The sequence below is a fragment of the Peromyscus californicus genome, unplaced genomic scaffold (genome assembly GCF_007827085.1).
Source record: "Peromyscus californicus insignis strain IS unplaced genomic scaffold, ASM782708v3 Scaffold_5__1_contigs__length_169319896, whole genome shotgun sequence".
Taxonomy (NCBI): Eukaryota; Metazoa; Chordata; class Mammalia; order Rodentia; family Cricetidae; genus Peromyscus; species Peromyscus californicus.
Window position 1 is genome coordinate 74,198,516 of NW_026294573.1, and position 13,077 is coordinate 74,211,592.

Genomic DNA, 13,077 nt, shown 5'->3' on the forward strand with positions numbered 1-13,077 from the left:
ATGATATAGAAATTATAAATAGACTCACTGTGGCCAACATACAAATCTTTCATAGCCACACACATATTTGGGTTCTTGTTAAAACTTTCTTTTATGTTTTAAGGTCAAAACCTCTCCATACACTCCTTGTTGTGCTCTTTCCTGGGGAAGACATTTTCTTCCACTTTGAGCATTTCTTAGTTGCATGTGACCCACACTTAAATTCTTAGGAAAACAAAGTGTATGAGCAACAACTTTAAACTGGTTCCACTGGTAACACATTCTTTTAAGTTGTGGAGTCTACAAATTTCATTGCTACTAAATGATGCCAATATAACCTCTACCTCAGTTTGGTGATGTTACTGTAAATTTCTTAACCTTTCTGAATATCTTTTTTTTTTGGGGGGGGGGGGGTGAGACAGGCTTTCTCTGTGTAATTTTGGTGCCTGTCCTGGATCTCATTCTGTAGACCAGGCTGGCCTCAAACTCACAGAGATCCACCTGGCTTTGCCTCCTGAGTGCTGGGATTAAAGGCGTGCACCAAGACCACCCAGCCCTGTCTGAATATCTTTAATGTGACAAACTTCTCAAGTAGTAGACTAGTGCACTTAGATTAGGGCATGATATGAATTCTTTTAAGATGAGGTACCAAGAATTCTTGTGCTTTTAATCAGAATATTGTTTTCATGTCTTACCAGATTGCCAATAAAGAATATTTTATATTACTTCAATAAATTGTAATGCAATTTTCAGATGTCATGTAATACTCCTAGTTGACATAACAAATGGACTATTTCAGAATTCACTGAAAGCATTTTAGTATAGGTCAACAAACTATTTTGGAATAGTTTCAAATATTGCCAAAGTGAAGTCAATCATCTTTAGGTAGCTTGATACCATTTGATCACTCTTAGGTACAGAGCAAGGCTTTGCAAATAACATGCCTTAAAACGTTTCAGGGATTTATCACTGAGAGGAAAGGTCAAAGACAAGCCTTTTGGAGTGGATGCTCCATTTGCTATTCACTTAAGTTGATATTTTTTTTTCTAATGTTGGTGGTGTAAAGATCTATAATGACAGAAGGGAAAATCTCTCTATACTGGTTTCTCAGACATTGGGGTGGTTGTAGGGACATTACTATCACAAAGACAACTCCTTGCTCAGAGCACTTCTCATTCCAAGAAACTTAACCAAATATGTATTAAGATATTCCATATTTTTTTACTTCATGTCTTTTGGTATAGCTATCTAAGTTGAGTACTTTTTGAGGTTGAATATGTTGCTATTCAAGCTATGATAATTTCCACAAAAAAGACTAGAAGAATTATCCCCTTGTAGGTGGATAGGTCAATGGTTCATTCACAATTTATGATCAAATCATTTGACAGATTTTGTTCCCATCATGTACAATGAAGATGAATTCCCGGTATAGTGAACTTTCAATATTTAACATGTTTGAAGAGATGCATGTTGTGATGATCTCCTGTGGCTGATAATTATGCCATTATCAAACATTCACTCTTTTAAACATCACTGTGATTCACATCTTCATTACCATAAATGATTTGTACCCATGGATCTCACTTAAAAGGACTCCATTTTAATTCCTGATCATTGCTTCTAAGTATAAATATGTAAAAAAAAAAAAACACGAGTTTAACATTTATTCAGTGTAATATGGCTAGAGTGATTAAATGTGTATGGTAAAGACAGGCTGCATAAATGTATGGACAAAACTATAATAAGAGTCAAAATTGCTAGTTTCTAACTGTTTGCTTTGTGCTATTTTCTCTATGTATCAAAATTTCCACTATAAAATGGAGCAAATATTTTTTAAAGTAGCTATAAACATCAAATGAGATGACTAACCTGGTAGATCTCACAGGCAAAGAAACAGTGTGCTATATTGTGAAAATGAGGGGAATTTAATAAGCAGCCCATTCAAACATAAAAAGAAGAGAGGAAGGGATCCAACCCATGAAGTAGTGATGGAATAGAGCTCATGGCGAAATGCAGAGGAAGAAAAAGATGAAGGGCATGTTAACAGAAGCTCTGCCTAGCTTGGAAAGTTACAGCTGCCCTTGGCAAGCACGTCTTCCCTCTTCTTGTCCTAGGACTTGGGGAAATTAGAATTAAGGAAACCAATAATGTAGCTCCATATGGGTCAACATTGCAGGACACACATCAAAATAAAGAAAAGCAAAGTTGAGACCTGATAGAAGACATCATGGACAGAAAGAGCACACAAAACCACTTAGAACATAGAAACTGACAGAGTATCAACTCTGTCACAGGAGTCAGCAACTCTGACTCCCCTCGCACCTTCAGCTAAATGTTGCCATTTCTTCTTCTACTAGAAGCCACAGGCATTAGTTGTGTTGTTTAAAACATACAGTCAACATTATAAGAGAATGTTCAAGTAAAACAGTCAGTTTAAACAATTACCAAGTACAGAAAAATGTCTGCTTATTTAGTTAAAATTCCTGACCACTGATTTATTTATTCTTTGGTTAACTATTTATATTCTTTGACAATTTCATACAAGTACATACAATGAATTTTGGTCTTGTTCACCACCCATTATGCTTTCTCAACCCCATCCCTTCCCATTATTTTCCAAAAGGTCCACATCTATCTCCATGGAGTCAGTTTTATCACAGCAATTGCCCCACTTTTTGGTACTGAGTTCTAAGTTTTATTTCCTATTCATGTGATTAAAAAGCTGGAAAAAGCCGGGCGGTGGTGGCGCACGCCTTTAATCCCAGCACTCGGGAGGCAGAGCCAGGCGGATCTCTGTGAGTTCGAGGCCAGCCTGGTCTCCAAAGCGAGTTCCAGGAAAGGCGCAAAGCTACACAGAGAAACCCTGTCTCGAAAAAAAAAAACCAAAAAAAAAAAAAAAAAAAAAAAAGCTGGAAAAAAAAGCAACTTAAAGAAGAAAGGGTTTATTTTAGCTCATAGTACTCCATCATGTCAAGGAAATTATTGTGGTAGAAGCTTGAAGCAGCTGATAACATTACATCCACACTCAGAAAGGAAAGAGCAATAAATACATGCTCATCTCACTTTCTTCATTTTACCAAGTACAGAACCCACCCAGGGAATAATGCCACCTACATGGACAGTTGTTCTCACCTCAATTAACCTATCCAAGATAATCCCCTATAGGCATGCGCAGACGCCCATCATGCAGGTGATTCTAGATTCTGTCAAATTGACAATCAGTGCAAACAAGCTCATGAACTACATATAGTACTTCATTCATTTTTTTTTTGTACTCTGTAACACACTGAGCAGAACAGGAATCTTTGTCTCTTAATTATGTAAAGATGATTTGTAGGTGGTTGAAGGAAATATTAGCATGAAATACATTTTATTCATTATCTAGAATTATAACATAGTGAAAAAGTAATAAATTAACTTTGAGATGAATTCTTTTGCCCTGGTGAGACTACAAAGACATTAGAGCAGGATTACTGTTATTATAACCTACACCCAAATTTTGCTAGATTAATACAACAAACATTTCTTAAGTATTACCATTTAAAAACCAAAATGTTAACTGTTACCTACCCAGACACAAACTTATGCAAAGCTTTAGGGGCTCACTTTCTTATAGAGGAAGAAGAAAAGAAAGGAGAGAGAAGTACAGGCAGGAAAGAGGAAAAGATAAAGAACCCATGGCATACTCATAAGACATAAGCACCATGTTTGAATGATGCATGATTCCATTTGTGTATACTTGCCACTCAGTCGATGCACCAATCTTACTTATAACTAAGAGGGATTTGGGGAAATGTAGTCCAGCTACATTTTTGAGAAGATAACCAATAGCTGGGTGTTACCCATGGTTCACTCTCTCTTTAACAGTGGCTTTCAGAGATTTTAATCTTTAGTCATGTCTTCCATATGACTCAGAACTCTAATAGAGAGAAATGCCAAAGACAGAATCTTTGGAAGTTATCTTAGGGTCTCCTTAATTCAAAATCTCAGCAGTCTAAGAAAGCAGTATTCAACTAACAACTGGGACTCTTTGGTCTTTCAAAACCCTGAGAGAATATTTCCTAAGTGTTTCTAAGAGAGCTTTGGATGTATATGTATGAGTATTCTGTGAGAGTGAGCAGCAGAGAAAACCATGACAGGGTGCAATTTATCAAAATAAAAATATGCTGGAACTGCTAAAGTCAAACTTTATTTTCTATGTATAGTATCACACAGTAACTCACCTTTTATATTAGTAAGTCAATTCTAGAAACCTTAACTTCTTCTTCAGTATTATATACTGCTTCTTTATCTAGCTTTCATGATATTAGTCTTTTTTTAAAGAATAAAATAAAATTACAGACCCTTTATGAAGCACATAAGAAATGCTTACAGATCTAACAGGTACCTGCCATTTTCTTAACACCAAAGCCACTAAACAGCTTAAGTATCATGATATTTGAATTTCCTTTTGTTATATGATTTAGTGTAAATTACCCCAAATGCATCTACTTAAATATCAAATAATTTATCAAAATTTCATAGAAAGTTACTGCTCATAGTATAGTCTAGTAAAAAAGGAAGAACACAAAGTTTGTATTTGGGATCAATGAATATTTGTCCTGGCTCTGTTATCTTCTGTTATTATAACTATGCTAGCTAATGTTCAGGGTAGCTATAATAACCAAGTATTTTTCTAAATATGTATGAACTACACCTACAACCTAGAATGTTAATGTTTTAGTTATGATTATTATTGCTAAGATGAAAGCCCATGACCAAAAGCAAGTTGGAGAGGAAAGGGTTTATTTGGTTTATACTTCCATATCACTAATCATTGTTGAAGGAATTCAGGACAAGTGTCCTCAAACAAAGCAGGAACCCAGAGGCAAGAGCTGATGCAGAGGCTATAGAGGGGTGCTGCTTACTGACTTGTTCCACCTACTTTCTTATAGAACCCAGGACCACCAGCCCATTGGTGGTATCACCCAAAATGGACTAGGCTCTCTCACTTCAATCACTAATTTAAAAAATATCCTATAAGACTCCTGCAGCTTGATCTTATGGAGGCATTTTCGCAATTGAGTTTCTCTCTTCTCAGATACTTGTGTCAAATTGATATAAAGCTATCCCATAGAGTTAGCATTATGCTAAGCATTATTTTCAAAAAAGTCATCAATGTGTGCCTATGCCAAATACTGTTCTAAACAGACCTACATCAGACATTTTTCTAATCCAAAGTTCCAAACTTTTCCACTGCTTAGCATAGACCTATATTAATATGACTAGCATAAATGCAATTGTTCATCATGACATTTCAAATTATAAAAAAACAAAATACGAAGGACCTAAGGAACCTGCTTTAAAATTTCATTCTTTCCCTCCCTACACAAATGGAGACATTTCCCCTCAGAATAGTCAGTGTAACTCTTCAATGTTAAGACATAAAATTAAGACATTTGCAAAATAGTAACATGTTGATTTTGAAACGATTACAAAGAATTTTTCTGATACTTGTCATATGTTAGTAGAACCAACCAAAAAAGGTAAGAATTTCTATCCTTCAAAGCATTTTTGTGCTTTAGATAACAGTAATACTAAATAATAATAATGATGGTTACAAGTTTTATACCACTGAGAGCTTTTCAGATGCAAGAATATAAATGATTTTATGCTACATAAATAATTACATTTAACATTTCAGTATGAGATCCTCATTTGCAAGGTTGATAAAGCTCAGGTTTAAAACTAGTCATCTAATGGCTTTTCCTTGCTTCTCTTGTAGTCCTAAAACAAAATAGTTGCGTTTGGGGAAGATTTTATAAACATTGTTTCCAGAAGAAAGAACATTTTGGATTTGCTTCAATAGGTGTTGCTTGATTTACTGGATGTCAAAACTCACCGGAGGAGCAGGATCTTAGCTTCAGTATCACACAGATCCAGGCAGTGTCCCAGCATCACCTCTTTCCAGTGACTTCAAACCTAGCAGGTGACTCTCTCTAAGTTTCATTTTTTTTTTCTCAGTCATAAAATCATGTAATAATAACCACTTCATGAACTCTTGGAAGGAAGTCAATTAGACACCAAGAGCATTCCTTAAAAAATGGCCACTGTTTAGACCTATGTTGAAAATGGAAATGAAAGGGGTATAGAAGAGTGCTTTACTTCCTTGACCTGCATGACTTTCTATCTCATGAGGAAGAATTAATGTACAAAGAACCCATCTGTAACTTCTAGCTACAAGAGACTCATATTCAATGAAAGCACAACATATTGTCAGAGAACAAAAAAAATACTTCCGTCCTAACCCATTCATTTGATAGCTTTGCTACAGTAAATCAACTAAATTGGCTGGAAAACTATTATATACTTAGTATTAAATTTTATAAAGAAAGTTATTTATGAAGTTCAGTTTTTACCAATTACAAAGAAGAAATTAACTTCATTATCTCAGAGGTTTTAAGGCTAAGATGGAACTTCCAACATCTGTTTAGTGTCCTATATATTCAGATGAAAACAGTGGACAAGAAGAAAAGTCTGGCCAAAGTTGAGTAAACAGTTACTGGTGCTTTCCTAACTTCTCAATCCCAGATCTCACAACATTTATTCAAGGTTCTTAAGAGAACAACAGAATTCTTGCAAAATGTCAGAACTGGTTAAAACAACACTGCCCAAGGAAGGTAGCACAGAAGACTTGAGGCTTAAATAGAAATTATTGTTACAATAGAAATACAATGCCATGTATCAAAGCTGAAAAGCACCAATTGTAACAGGAGAATCAATAATTCCTCTTCACTAGCAATTTGCCTTACTTGGCTCTGTACTCCATACACTGCGAAAACACTTCTGTGATTCCATTAGCAATAAATTACATTTTGAACAAGTGAAATCATGTAATTGGGCTTTTGAGGTTGTTTGTAAAAAAGCTGATACTTTATACTTAAAGACCTAACATAAACAAGAAAATACAACCTTCCTCTCAGTACTCTGCTAGTGGGGATCTTGTTTATCCTGGAGCAAGTCAGACAAAGAGTAAATCCCCTATCAAGAGATGGACCTGAAAAGCAATCACAAGTAGCCACATCAGAAGAAGAAATACATAACTATTCAAAAAGCATTGTTTATTTTGTTTCCAAAATTCTCATACAATCCTGTTTTCTTCTCATGTCTATATAAATCCCATCGTATAAAACAGGGCCATAAAAATTGATTTGGAGTCTCTTTTTTCAAGGAATTATTTTCAGGGAAAGACACATAGTTAACCTGCCAATTCTGACTATCTAAGACTGCTGTTAGAGGAACTAAAATTGTAAAACATTCCGTTAGACTAATTATCTTACCATAGAAGACTAGTTTTTGTAAGATTTTTTTTTCTTAGCTGGGTGGTAGTGGCGCAAGCCTTTAATCCCAGCACTCAGGAGGCAGAGGCAGGTAGATCTCTGTGAGTTTGAGGCCAGCTTGGGCTACAGCGTGAGTTCCAGGAAAGGCACCAAAGCTACATGGAGAAATCCTGTCTCCAAAACAAAACAAGCAAACAAAAATAGACTATTTTTTTTCTTAATTTCACTGATTATTTAACTCCTTGGCCCTTTTCCTTCTAATCATGTCTTTGTCCCTGGACCCTAACTAGTGATCATTTTTAGCTTTTCAACACTTACATTTCTGCAAATGACTTTAGATGGAGGCTCAAGTTTTAATCCTGTAAGATTTTATAACTTTTTCATTAATTTATGTAGAAATGCTACCAATACCTTATAATGAAGAAGTGAGGTAACTTTAATCTAAATATGCTGTGACCAAAACATGCTAATTAGAAACTAAAAAATCAAGTTGGAACTAACGTACTTGAGTTCCTAGTGCTTTGCCATTTGTTTCTCCTTATCATGAACATGAACTCATTGCCACAGAAAATTATTCTCTATTCAACACTGATGAGTTTGGGAGGCTAAGAATTCACCTTCAGTATCACATTACCTTCAGAGGTTAATTAGAGGTTCTTCATAAACAACAAGTGTTTTTTCTGTGTTTATACATGTGCACAGGATGTGATAAGGTATAAGGGAATTTTGTATTAAAATTAAACTTTGTCATTTTCGTATCAACATTTATAGATCTGCCATAAATATGTGCTCAACCTTTGGAGAAGATGAGGAAAGATAAAATTGATCTTATTCAATCTGTTCATTGCTTTTGTCACTAAACATAAGAAATAGTCTACAAAGTTATTTGATAGGACAATTTCATATTATAACTTACTAATAACTGAAGTTTTAACATATAGCATATATTCACAATAGCCCAAGTAATTCTATATATAGCCACTGATTTGGAGTTGGGTTACTGTCAGCATTTCTTCGGTAATTAGGTTCAAACATAATCATACCATTTGTCAGTGCACCTGTTTGTACATTCTGGACTACAAAAGAAACAAAGCACTGGTTTTTCAAGTATTTAACTTGCAAAGGAACTCTCACCAAAAGTGAAGTGAAGGAGTCACATATAGTCCTGGCAGCTATTACACAGGAGATGGGCTAGTTGTTTTGAAAGTCATTCGTATATGAGTGCACACACACATTGATTTGGTCTTTTTTTCTAAATAGTTTAGTCATGACCTAAAGAAGTCAAATGTTTTTCTGAACCAAAGGATTATGCAGAAGGAAGAAAATTAAAGTATAGTGTATATTTTCTGCTGCATGAAATGGTTGTAATAAGTTCCAAAGAGATATTGTTAAGTGTTAGGTATGAACTCTGAGTCCAAGTATAAAAGTGATGGGAGACGTAGCTTCTCTCAACTTTCCTTCACATTTAGACAAAATAAAAGCTCTTTAAACGCAGGTAAAATTACAATTCTAGACACCATTCACTCTTCCTACTCTCAAGGACATAGCAATTTTAATTGACATAATTTAAGGTAAAAATTCCAAGGCCTAAATGAATACCATGTTACAACTTTGTATATGGTGGACCTGAAGTATTTGGTTATATTGTAGATATACTCTTTGCTACTATCTCCTAGATAAAATCCTGTGTTGAATCTGCATTTTTCACTTATGTTGTAAAATTATTTGACATTTGTAATGTGCTTATTGGTCTTTCAGAAGCCAGGAATCACATCAGAACACACACAGAGGCACACATGTAACCTGCCATTAGTGAACTATCAAATCCATTGGGAGGAATCAGATAATACAGAAAAGAGTAAACACAGCAAGTCAGATGAAGAAATGGGGGCAGACAGGGTTCACTGGGAGAAGAAAGGGGGGACCACTTTGACCTTAAGAGCTACTTCATTTTCAATCATTTGAAAGGTTGTTGAAGTTGTGGCACAGGATCAAAAAGTATCAGATCAGCTAGGTCAGAGTCAAAGAGACTTGTTTGGAGATTGTTGGCTGTCTTGTTCCAAATGAGCAAACATTAGCCAGGGTAGATTGTTTGAAAGTGACGCCCTCAGAATTGGTGATGGATATCTAAAGCAGAGAATTGCAGAACTACAAATGACTTCCTGTAGTCTACTGTAAACCGCAGATGTTAAAACCATGGAAGGCAGGATTAGTTGAGTAGAGAGTTACCAAGCACGATCCTCCTGAGGTATAAAAATCTGCTTTTGTCTACTTTGTGCATACATTTTCCTTTTCTGCTGCTGTTGTTCACAGTGTCTCTTAAGACATTCTCTTTTCCTTTCTTTCTGCTGACATGCTTTCGTTCTTATTTCCTTGAAGTAAATTGATTATTGGGTGTTAAATTGATATTAAATCAATATAGTATTATTCATTTGGAGACAATGTTGACTAATATTTAGATACCGCCATATTATTTTTTTTAAAAATGCCTCTCATAGACAACTTGTTAGTGAAATAAAGGGGAAATCACCAAGCTTGGGACACCACTAGCAGAGCCTAGGAAGTCTTAGAGTAGTTCCTGACTCTGTTTAGCTGCCTGCTCCCAACCCCAGCAGCACCTCCATGCCACTCTCCTGTAAGATTCTAGGATAAGCCCTGGATTCTGTACCTAAAATGTGTTGTTTCATAGGTTCTAAATCAGGTAAATACAGGAACATTAAATAAAGAATCCCTTTATATCCCTCCAAATGCCTTCAATTACATAGTGCAAAATGAATGGAAATTGAGGTTAATTAATTTAAATATCTTCTATTGAAATCATTATTCATGAAAAATACTCTAAAATGCCAGTATCTTTTGTGTCTTGTGTTGGTGTTTTATGACATAAAAATGAATATAACTCAATTCATTTTATACATGCAATCTAGTCTTAGTATAATCCCCCATTTTCATGGTATTTTTAAATTATCTATCACTTTTGCCTAGAAAAGTAAGGTACTTAGCCTTACAACTTCACCAGCAAAAATAAATGTTCTGCAATGTGTTCGCTGAAGTGTTGGAAGGGAAAAGTTGGAAACGGCAGCATGGCCTGCAGCTCATTTTCTATGACTGCATGTTTGAGTAGGGACAAAGTAAATTCAATGAAGCATTAAAATCAAACATCCCTTTAATTAGACTGGGAAACAGACTGCCTTCATCTCAGATTTTGTTTGTTTTCATTAATAGAATGAGAATACTAGTCTCGGAGGAAGATATCACAATTCTTTGAAATCAAGATACATCCACCCAGTTGCACTGTCGCCGAGATTGCCTTTCATCCTTGTCTCGTCTAATGTAATGTTTTCTGAAACACGGTTTTCAAAGCATGAAACGATATACACTTGTTATTGTTACTGATATTTTAAGTGGTAATTTGTGCATTTGCAGATGGCACAAAGGGATTTTTTAAAACCATGAAGGATTAATGAAAATCCCCAGCTTCCAAAAACATCAGGCCTTGCTGAAGCTCAGTAGACTAAATGCATCCTGCCTACCCACGAGCACTAATAGAATAGCCTTTCAAGGTAATTAAAGAAAACGGTGCATTTTTCTTACAGATACATTTTTCAGGGTTTGTAAATTCTAATATCACAATTAGAAATACATTTTATTACTCAAATCATTATTTAAAGTCATTCTCATTCTATCAAATTCTCATAATTAAACTACTAATTTGTTCTCATAAATATCAGAATTGACTATCACATATGACATTTACATTAGAGAGACATTAGTTACTTTACAGATAATTAGTTTGGGGATAAACTGACACCTTAGTTAATTTTACAGCACTTTTTGAGTTTCTGTTTTTAAGCAAAATCCAAATGACTATTATAAATTGAAGTTTTCTGTGCAGCACTTTCTGCCACAAAGTTCACTGCACACAATATATAAAGAATGCATGGCTTGGAGTTTGCACCAGGGCAGTGGACAGTTCCGGCTGCCATCTGTATCAGGGATTTGCTTTGTAACCCGACTGCATATTCACAGTGTTCCAGGCACATGTTTTGCTGATCTATTGGCACACATTGTTATGAACCATGGGAAAACATTTGTTTCTTTGACCTCTGGACATATTTTTTTCCAAGAAATATTTTTGTTCTTACACGGACTAGATCTGAAACACAGTCCAAGTTTTATTTTGTACTGGAAAAATCCAACTGGAAAAATTAAAATTTGTAATAACAAGCCATGAATGGTGGTGTGCCTCTGTAATTCCAGCACAGAGGACACAGAACTGAGAAGAGAGGAGTTCAAGACCATTCTTGACTCTACAGAGAGTTCAAGTCCCACTTAAGGTATATGAGACCCTGCCTAAAAAAATATGCTTAAAAACATAACTGTAAATTAAAGTATAATTATTAATTTTGCAAAAAGATATTCATCATAGAAATTATTAAAGGAACATCTGATTTCTGTCCTGTTTTGGAACCTGCTTCTTATACATAAAATGGAGTGAAATTTACAATCTCCTTATTATGGTACCGGCCCCCACTGAGGTTAGCTAGTAAAGATGAATAGACCCAAACTTCTGACAATGCAGTATATACACTAAATCAGACATTTCCATTTATTCTCTATCAATACATAATACTCAGATCATCACAATACATGAGGTCACTAGGAAAGACATATGGAAACAAATAATAGCATGGGTATGTCAAGGTATTAAATCTTAAAAGGGTCTTTACATTGGGCTAAACCTCAACAAGAAAACATAAAATGGTGTTCCTTCTTTGATTTCTGTAGAATTTACCACAGCTTTCTCTCCTACAAAGAATTTATTACCTGTGTTTTGCTTGAGTTGCAAACCATTAAATTGGCAGCACACTGAAAAGGGAAGATAGGACTCCAAAATGGTGAAATAATTCTAGTCACATGATTTCTTCAAGCTTTAATGAAAACCATCTGAAGAATCCCGTTAATTTTAATGAGAAATTCTGTGTTGCATTGTAAGCTTACAGAAAACAAACAGATGCAAAACTTTTTGTAGTAAACAATTTGCTTTAATATCTGCCATTTTTCTACATTTGAGGTAAATATTTCAAGATCTGGACCTTGTCCTACCAAAGCACTTACTCTATTGACATCATGTGTCTTCTGAGGAGAACTGTCCTTTTGACAATGTATTTCAAGCACTTAACATGGGATTGACATGCAGATTTTCATGATCATTAAAATGAGAACAAATATTACATTAAGAGCCTACTGTATGCCAGATACAGTCTTTAGTCCTCACTATATCCTAAATCACACTATCAGATGTTCTAATTATAGCCATTATAGAAATAAATGGATTGAAACAAAGAAAAGTTATGTAACCTGTACAGAGATTAACAATGGGTGTGACTAAAACTGGTACATCTTTACTTCTAATGCTATGCTGTACCTCCCTGAGGATAAATAGGGAATAAATGGGATAATAGGGAACATTCGAATTACATTGTGTTGTTGTTTGTTTTTATTCTTTTGGGGGCCTGACACCCAGCTCCCAAATAAACCACATTGGGTGACGTATTCTTAATTATAAATGCCCGGCTTTAGCTTGGCTTATTTCTAGCCAGCTTTCCTTAACCTAAATTAGCCCATCTATCTTTTGCCTCTGGCCTTTTACCTTTTTCTATTTGTGTATATCTTTCTTTGTTTCTTACTCCATGACTTGCGGTGTAGCTGGATGGCTGGTCCCTGGTTTTCCTCCTCTGACTACTTCTTTTTCTCTTCTTATATTTCTCCTATTAAT

The 13,077-nt window shown here is 35.1% G+C and overlaps 1 protein-coding gene across 43 annotated transcripts in view; it reads left to right on the forward strand.

Moving 5' to 3' along the window:
- Positions 1–13,077, forward strand: part of Ptprd (protein tyrosine phosphatase receptor type D) — a 2,293,154-nt gene that overhangs the window by 1,489,255 nt on the left and 790,822 nt on the right. For 2 of the 43 annotated variants that reach the window (XM_052717072.1, XM_052717078.1), the window contains exon 10: positions 5,828–5,947. The exons of the other annotated variants lie outside the window; for them this stretch is intronic. The gene's annotated coding sequence lies outside the window, so the exon portion shown is untranslated. The remainder of the gene's footprint in view (positions 1–5,827; positions 5,948–13,077) is intronic. 43 annotated transcript variants of the gene reach the window in all.